Source organism: Lissotriton vulgaris, chromosome 7, assembly GCF_964263255.1.
Source record: "Lissotriton vulgaris chromosome 7, aLisVul1.2, whole genome shotgun sequence".
NCBI classification, from domain to species: Eukaryota; Metazoa; Chordata; class Amphibia; order Caudata; family Salamandridae; genus Lissotriton; species Lissotriton vulgaris.
Genome location: NC_141695.1, coordinates 1,214,849,953 through 1,214,859,448, shown reverse-complemented (window position 1 = coordinate 1,214,859,448; position 9,496 = coordinate 1,214,849,953).

Below are 9,496 nucleotides of genomic sequence, written 5' to 3'. Positions count from 1 at the left end.
CATCACCTAGAATCACACAGCAGACTTTGTTGCCTTGTATAGGTACTCAAAATTTGCAAAGGCTAAATGATCTCCCTGAGTCTCTAAAATGTTCCCACAGTATGCCAAGGAGGTGGCTATAACATGATAAACAATCTAACAAATAATGTACTGCTGAAACCTGCCCAAGATATTATAGATCTCCCGCCTGCGGCCAGCCCCTTGGTTGTTGTCCTGGCTGGTTTTCCTCCGCTGAGATCAGACCAACCGGAATCCTGGACTCAATTAAAAAACAAAACCTTGAACTGGTTGGCCAGACATTAAGGCTTTTGAACTTCAGTAGCTTACAATATTTTCATGGCACGTTGAGTTGGGTGGCTTGGTAAATCGCAAAAAAGGATAGGGAGGGATTGCATCATTGTCAACTTTCGAAGCCCTGTAAATGACACAGAAATTATCCTTGAAGTTCAAGATCATTTTTCCCCCGCCACTTCTATTGTGGCCCTCCCGTTGGGGTATTTTTACAGGCCCCCCTTGAGATCACATGGGGAGTTCACCCCGTTTATTGCGGTCTCAAATAGATTTGAGACCTTGTCCAATTTAGAAGACCAGGGTTGACTGCAAGTAAGGAATGTATCTATAAAGAAGCCACTAATAAAGAGGACACTGGGAGAAAAGGAATAAAGGAATCCTCACTTACAATGCCTTATCCCGTATTGGTAGCTTTACCTTATATTGCAATGCCCAATCCCGGGACTTCAGCAGGCATGGAAGGAAAACAATCGGGGCAGACTGTAACCAGGCCGAAGTTAAGATTCTTTCATGGAACAAAGCCGGTTTGCGGTCAAAAAGGGGGGACACGAATTGGGAGACTTTCCTCTCAATGCACCATATTATCGCCCTGCAGGAAACCTGGGACCCAAATGATTCTTATTATCTGGACGGGTATCGCTCTTTTAGAAGAAACGCAGTACCATCAACAATGGGGAGACCTAGGGGGGGACTCTTGTTATTGATCCGCCTTAAACTACTGTATAAGACTAAGCTGATAGCGACAAGCTCACCAAATATTTTAGTCATTAAACTTACAGGCGATTTTCCTTCTAGGTTTACTGGTTGTAAACTGGAGCATTTAAGATCTCTGGCTACCTTTTGGATGATTATGAGTCCAACAATGACACGCCCTATCATCTATTAATCCTTGGTGATTTTAACATTCATGTTTGTCAATAGAATTGTATGCAAGGAATTGAAGATGAGAACGGCCCGCAGGGGATAATCCATTTTGAACACACAAAGTATGGGGCCTATCTAGAGAGTTTTTTATCTGTTTATAACTTATTCTGCCCGGTACAATCAGAAACCTCTTTCCCGGTTCCAACATATAGTGGGCAAAGACATCAAAGTATTATTGACTACATTTTAGTCTCATGCCCATTGACGGACCTACTAGGCGCTTTTTGCGTAACACATCGTAGTATGAGTGATCAAAACCCTCTTACATTGGCTATTTTTATCCAGGCCTTTGAAATTGTGAAACCTCTGGCACTCATCTCTAATTCCAATATATCCACGAAAGATCAACAGAAGAGGCTAAGATGGGAGGCAATCACCTCGGAAAACTTCCTAGATAATTTATACAAAAGTCAATCAGAGGATTACAGTATATGCTCGAACTTCGATTCTGACCCATCAACAATTTTAGGTGCTTTTGACCGCATAACGAAACAGGTAGCGGACAACTTGACGCTTCACTGTAAACTAAGGCCCAAGAAATATAAAAACTGGTTTGTAAGGATCCCGCAAGGCTTTTAGTCAGAGAGCAACCGGGTGCACAGCCTATGTGAACGCACTGGATAGAGGTATGCTATTATCAAGTGGTGCACTTGGGTGAGTGGAGAGCCCTTGGAACCACTCAAATTATGTAGCTAAGCTACTAGTTGTAGAATTACGTGGTTACCCTATGCACTCAAACAACAGTAGAGCAGTATGTTAAGTAATATTCAAATGTAAAGTACAAAAACAAAGCAACAGAAGATTTTCGGAAACTCCCGAGGTAGAGGTGTCCGTTGGAGTCCTTTATTGTGTTAAACAGCCAACCGACACGTGTTTCATCGCTATTGCGAATCCTCAGGGCTATAGTGGCGGTAGCATAACTAGAAGGTCGCACAGCTGGTGATAATTCCAACCCATCCGGGCCCGGGACCATCCAGGTAGAGAAGAGAACAGGCCACTCTTCTCCGAGCAGTGTGAGGAAGCTGTGAGCAAATTTTTCAGAGTGAGATGGCACGTCGATGGAGGGAGTAGGCTTAAGAAAAGTGGAAATGCCACGTATTGCTGGAAGGAGGTTGCAGTCTTAAGGGATATTGGTCTCTCGTTCCCCAGCCTGAAGTTGGGTACGATGTCAGTTTTAGATGCGATGACGCCAGAGCCTGAGCGTTCTTCAGAGCGGCGTGCAGCGTTTCCTCTCCTGTTTGGACTGGTTTGATCAAGCGTGCGCTACTGCGCTGACTGCACTCCTGGGAGCATTGAAAGAGCCCAATATGGTCATACAGGCTAGGAGGGCCTATAAAATTGCATTTAAAACAAGAAAGACTCAGTTAAAAGAAAAGGCTTGGGACAAACTCAGTCAAGCGAGTGTCTTGTCTAGTAGCACCAGATTCTGGAAAGTGGTTAATAGCCCCAGTTTGACGAGTCAACCAACTCTGTTAAAGACTGTCTTATTTCTCCAAAAAGGTGGGTTGAACACTTTAGTGGCTTATACGCTGATGTGAGCCAGGAGTTGTCTATTTCCCGAGGGGAAAATATCTATGCCTCAAATGTGCTATTTACAGAGGAGGAAGTGACTGAGGCGATCATGTCTACATTAAAGGGAAAAGCACCAGGCCCAGACGGCGTACCAGTCGCTCTTTATAGGGCAGACTCCCCTGTATGGGCTGGGATTTTGACCCTTGTTTTTAATGCCGCGACTAAGGTCGGCTTTCCGATGTCTTGGGCTAAAGCTGTCATAATCCCAATATTTAAAAAGGGCTCAAGAGAGGATACGGCCTGTTATAGACCGATCCCACTCTTGGACTCTGCAGCCAAGATAATGGGGAAGGCCGTACTTGCCCGTCTAACAAGATTGGTTGGACAAAAATAGCATCATCTCGGATCTGCAGTATGGGTTTAGGCCGGGAAAGGGCATGAAGGGACAATGCCTTAATCTACACCTAGTAATAGGGAATTACCGTTTGCTAAGCATGGGGACATCCATTTAGCTTTGATGGATTTATCCACTGCTTTCAACCTTGTAAATAGGCAAAAACGTTTGGCTTCCCTCTACAGTATTGGGTTAGAACAGGCTTTGATCTTCTTCCTGGCAGCCATCCAAGAAAATACTTCGGCGGCGGTTCGCTATAATGAGAAAGGCAGCCTAACTGAGGCATGGCCAGTTAAGCGAGGGGTGCGACAGGGGTGCATTCTTGCACCCCTGCTGTTTACACTTTACATCAGTAAATTGGGAGACACTCTAATCTCCTCTTGTAAGAATGTCCCTAGAGATGGTACAAAAATGATCCCTGCATTATTGTATGCAGATGATGCGGTTTTGTGGCAAGGACGTCGTGAGGGTTACAATCTCTTTTAGATTGTTTTATTGATTTTATGGACTCTCTAGACCTAATTACAAACCTCAAAAAGTTGCATTCTATGTCAATCGGTAAGGGACGGTCATAAAAGGCTAAATTTTATTGCAAGGGATTAGAACTTACGAAAATCCCTGCTTTCCCATATCTAGGCGTCCTTTTTGACAAAAGACGATCATGGGTTATGCAACGTGCAAACAAAAAGAACACCATTGCTAGGGCGACTGGGGCCTTATTAGGGTTTACAATAAGGATAGGCTCTAAACCACTCAAGGCCCTCATGAAGATTTACAACGCTAAGGGCCTCCCAATGGTGATGTACGGAAGTGATGTATGGGGTTATATAGAGACTAACGATATACAGACAGCAGAAAAAAAAAATCTGAAGGTTGTTATCGCTTCCAGCCTCTGCTCCAATTTTTTGCCTTCATGAGGGGCTTTATTTCAGATCAGATTGCGGTTGCCCCATTACTATGTTGGTTAAGAATCTGGGCACAGCTGTCACCTAATCTGAATCAGTTGATCATTCAGGACTGTGTGTCTTTAGACAAAGCACTCAACACGTCGTGGATCTGTTCTATCAAGACACAAATGGACTCACTGGGCTGTTCTGACTTATTTTCAAGTCCTAGGGCTCTTGGCAAGGTGGCCATTAGAGACTTGAAGTCCCAGTTCCTGAATAGATAAATGTTAATAAGGAAGGAAGTGGAACTAGCCAAACCCACAGTGAGGAGTTTTGTTATGTTGAGTTCAGGTAGAGAAATACAGCCATACCTGACGTACATAAACAAACCCTATCACCTGTTTGTGCTAATAAGGTTCAAGTATAATGTGCTCCCCTGGCTATTGTCATTCCCAAAAGGCTTTTCTAAAGAGGGGTCTTTGGGCCCTTGCTCTTGTGATGATTTCACAGAGCAGAATACCCTTCACATGGTATTTTTCTGTGATTTTTATGTAACATTACGCAGGAAATTTATATTACCATTGTTAAGAGGGGGAAACTTTGAGCAAGTCAGGCCAGCGTTAGCCTATTTGCAAATGCTCGGTTCAATGGTCATGTGTTTTGGGGTAGCTAGCTATATTTCAGGGGCTCTTAGGCGAAGGAACAAACTTCAATTATAGTGCCCTCTCTCTTCTCCTTTTTTAAGTATTTTATGTAAAATTTACTTTTTAAATGTTGGTTTGCTGTGTGATAAACTTTTTAATATATTTATTTGAATGCCAAGGGTGTTTCTTGATGGAAGCTTATATTAGTGTGTGGCAAATGGATTTTCTGTAATTTGAATTTGAATTTTGAATTTAAAAGCATTTGTACAGCGCTCGTTTACCCAGCGGTTTCATGGCGCTAGTGGTGAACACTGGGCGGCAGCAGCTAAACAGATTAAGTCAGGTAGGTTTGCGTGAAGAGGAAGGTTTTAAGATTCTTCCGAAACAGAGGGTAAGAAGGTGAGGTGCGCAAGGTAACCGGAAGGGAATTCCAAAAGGTTGGAGCCAGGACAGCGAATCTCGCTCCGCCCGCCTTCTGCTTTTTATAGCGAGGGATGGTAAGGAGGGCCAAATGAGCCGAGCGAAGTTCTCTGCCTGGACAGTATGGCTTAATGACAGAGCAGATGAATTCAGGAGCAGTGCCCGATCTGGCCTGGTACGTGAGGCAGCCGAGTTTAAACAGAGCGCGCTCTCTCACAGGGAGCCAGTGCAGTGTTTTGAGTAGTGGGGTGGCTCGGTGATATTTAGGTAAGCCGTGGATCAGGCGGGCTGCCTGGTTCTGCACCAGTTGTAATCGATGAATCGCGTATGCAGGGGCCCCATTATAGACTATGTTGCCATAGTCTATACGGGACAGTACCATGGCCAACATGATTATTTTTAAAGCTGAAGGAGAAAAAAATGGGAAACTTTCCTAATTACTCTCAGGGAAAAGAAGCAGGAAGAAACCACGGAACTGACTTGTGAGTGGACAGTGAGTTGAGGATTGAGAAAGATTCCCAGGGTTTTTACTTTGGGCACAGGAAGTGGAGGGACACCAAGGGAAGGGGGCCAAAAGGAGGGGGACCATGGACTGCATGTAATCGGCATATGAATTGTACTAAATGTTTTATTTTGTGTCATAGGTAGTATGAAATGTGATCTGTGCTTTGATGGTTTTAAATTTTAACCGAATAAAGTAATTTTTGACTTGACTTTGAGTAACTTGTAATGTACTTTTGCCTCTCAGCTCATAAAGAGTTAAGAGGGGTTGTGTTAGTAATAAATACATATATATATTTGATATATACCTTGTGTGGTGTCCTTTCATTTGGTATTCAAGAGAATATAATTGGTAAAACAAACAGCTTCACATGCTCTTTGGAGTTTATCCTAAGACTGCTTGTCCATGCTACCACTAGGATAGCTTATCTATAAGGTTGACTTTACAACCACCATCAATAAGGGTCAATTTGGACTGGTACAAGGTGCCACTAGAACTAGTGACACCATATGCCAGGCTAACATCTCACAGAAGATACATTTGTTAAAAGACTATTATCAGTCCCTCTAGCATGCAATACATTTAATTCACATAAGGAAGTAAGGCTGCCCTTTACTACTGATGTTATTAAACTAGCCCCACTTTCCCTTTGGCTATCAGTGTGAAAAAGAAATACTATTGGCCTGAATCAGTAGATTTTGAAAGACATACTGAACTCAGAACAGGCTCATAAAATCGCCTGGATACTATACCTCAGAAAAACCCTTATACCCTTGGGGCTTGCAAATGTATCCAACACTCCTACTCTCTGTGAACATTTTCCAAAACCAAAACTAAAAGATATTTTTAACAAGAAAGCAGCCTTAGATAGGTGCGACACATACAGAGAGAAACAATCTATAAAGGTTTATGAATGTTTACCTCAGATACCCAAAGGCCCTTCCACTTACCTTGCATTCATAAAGAACAAACAGCACCGCTATATTCTGATTAGGTTTTGTCTAAACTACATTCTGTCAATGTTGGGGCACCCAATTAACTTATTCTCAATAAGCAATCTACAGTTCTGCCCATGCGATGACAAGGCAATTCAAGCAACTTCGCACCTCTTATTTTATTGCCCTTTTTACACAGCAGAGAGAAAAACATTTATGGTTCCATTGCACAAAAATTCACCTTGTGCTCTCCAGCAATAGCGCTTTCCCTATTATATCAACTAGAAACTCTGTTTTATGTTTTGCACTGGCTTCCTTTTTACTGGCTGCTATAAAAACCTGTCAGGCTTTTAGCATGACTCCTGCTGTACCTTAAAGACAATTGTTTTAACTTAAGTTTTAAAATTTATGATTGTCGCCTAGTGAAAATATTGTTTTTTTATTTCCTAATATGAACGATTACATTTTCATTAAACATTTTTTTTGTATTGTAATCACTTTTATGATTGGCTCTTGTATGCAATGAAATGATTTTTAGATATACTTGTATGGATTTTTTGAAGTGCAAAATAAAGTCTTTGATTGATTGAATGAAATACTACTCTTAATATTATTTTTATTTTGGAGGGAAACCTGCTTCTAACATAACAACATCATAAAATATAATATTTATTTTCACCGGCAATATTAAGAATAATACAATTAAAGCATTTATTTAATCTGTAATACTAAAATCCTAAAATACTTCAATTGATCTTCACCTTATCCGCTGAAGCCTATAGTAAATTGCTTGAAACCAGAAAGACAATCCGCCCAGTATTATCTGTTCTTGAAATTCAAATTGCATCTGCATAGCATCTCATGCCCAAAAGCACCAGATTGGGAATAACCAGATCTTCCTTGAATGATGATAAATGGAACAGAAAAACAAGAAATGCACTTTCCTGACTCAGGGAATACTTTACATGAAGGACAAAAGTGTAAAATGGTCAGCTCTCGACATTTACTGCAAAATGTATTCCCTGCTAAAATCCCACACTTAAATATGAGAAAGCTCAATCTCGCTGTTCGGTAAGATCCATAAAAATTTCAAATTCCTTGAAGTTGAGAAATCCTTCTGTCAGGGTACTTGCTGATGTCTCCACTATCCAGCTATTTAAAGGACCCAAAATCTCCTTAGTGATTTGCTCAAGGTTGTCCATGGCCACATGCATGTCCAGCTTATACATCCAGGAATTAATGTGGTTAAACCATGTTATAGATCAATTCTAATCTAACACTTTTAAATCTGCAAATGCTAGTTTGTAGGATCCGTGAGTCTTATTAAATAGATCAGTGGTTGGAGCATGGCAACATTTACTATGTTCCTTAAACCCAACTCCAAGCGCATAGGTGTAAGTGGGGTACTTTGGGGCAACTTGTGAATTGATTCCATTAAGTTATTATCTGTTTTTACCAAATTCTTAATTTCATCTACCCCAAATATCTGTGCCATGCAATGCTACACCAAGCCCTTTTGCAGGATAGAGAGCCAATGCAGGAAAAATAGTTGGAAAATTAGATGAATTTATTACCTTCATGACCGCTAACCCTGTTTGCTGCAGTGGCATTTGGCTTTGTATTATTTGGGGGTGCTCATGACAGTGAGTTAGTAATCCGCACACCCAAATGATCAAAGTCTCCGACTTCCGCCAAGTCAGAGGATCCTAACGTCACCTTCCCTCTAAAGGACCTACTTCTTGCAGTTGTTAGATAACTAATCTATTAACTTTTGCAAGCCCACTTGAGTTCCAGAATAGTGAATCCTTAACTTTGTACAGTGCATGATTAAATGAAGTGCTATGTTTCAGAATTTTCTTTCTACTTACCATTTTATCATTCTCTGCAAATATTTCAAATGTTTATACTGTGAAATAGTACTTTTATTCCTGCAACCTTCTGTCGTACATATAACGCTTTCATTCACAAAGGCCCTGTGGTAAATGTTTCAATATATAGCTGAATTGGCATTTCCTATACCAGTGACATCTTTTTACCAATTTCCTTTTATTCATTCATCTTACTGTGGACTCACTCTCCAGAGAACAGGACTGGTGTAGAGTATGGCGGATTGGTACTCTATCACAGATGTGTCCTGTCCTGTTCAGCTAACCTGTCCACCTCATCACCAGTGTATTAGGATATAATGATGAAAGTCTATCAGCTGCCTTTGTGATGGAGTACCCACCTGCCAAACTCTAAATCAGGCCCGAAATTCGCAGTTTGTTTTCGTCCGTTTATCCCTCTAAACTCCTTTTTTGGTGTATGTTTTCTGGTACCCAATGTACAGCGATTAAATTAACTATTTTTTTATGATCAATGATATTGGTGATCAGGTGGCAATTGTCTGAAAATTGCATTTTTGCCCTGTGCTTTCATTAAAAAAGTTATTTGCAGTCAAAAATTGTGTTGCATGGGTATTACAGAGCAAATCGAAAAACAAGTGCATTTTGATTTTATCTTCTTTCAGATAAGGGCCTAAACATTATAGTTAAGCATTCATAATACAGTCCTCTGTGTTCTTATACATAAGAAAAAGGAGACATGCTTTGAGATACTTAGGTACTTTATTAGTAAGTGACACAAGGGACAATCACGATTCTAAAAAAACCTTTGAAGAACCTTGATTGAAGAAAATTCCTTGCATGAAAAGGTGGAAAAGGAGAAAATCCAATTAGCTGTCACCAGCCCTCTGTGTGATGACTGAAGTATTACAAGTGCTTGACAGCCACATCCTTTAAAAGAGAAGAACATAAATGCTTAGAAGGAGATCAGAAATCAAACACCAACAAAAAGTTAATTTCCCCAAATGATAATCCTTCTCACAAGCACACAGAAGGCATGGTTCTACTCAATAACACCCAGAACAATCATTTCACTCATCACCTTATCATATAAATGATTCCACTCAGTCACCAATACGGGACTCCTATCCATACAAACACTGA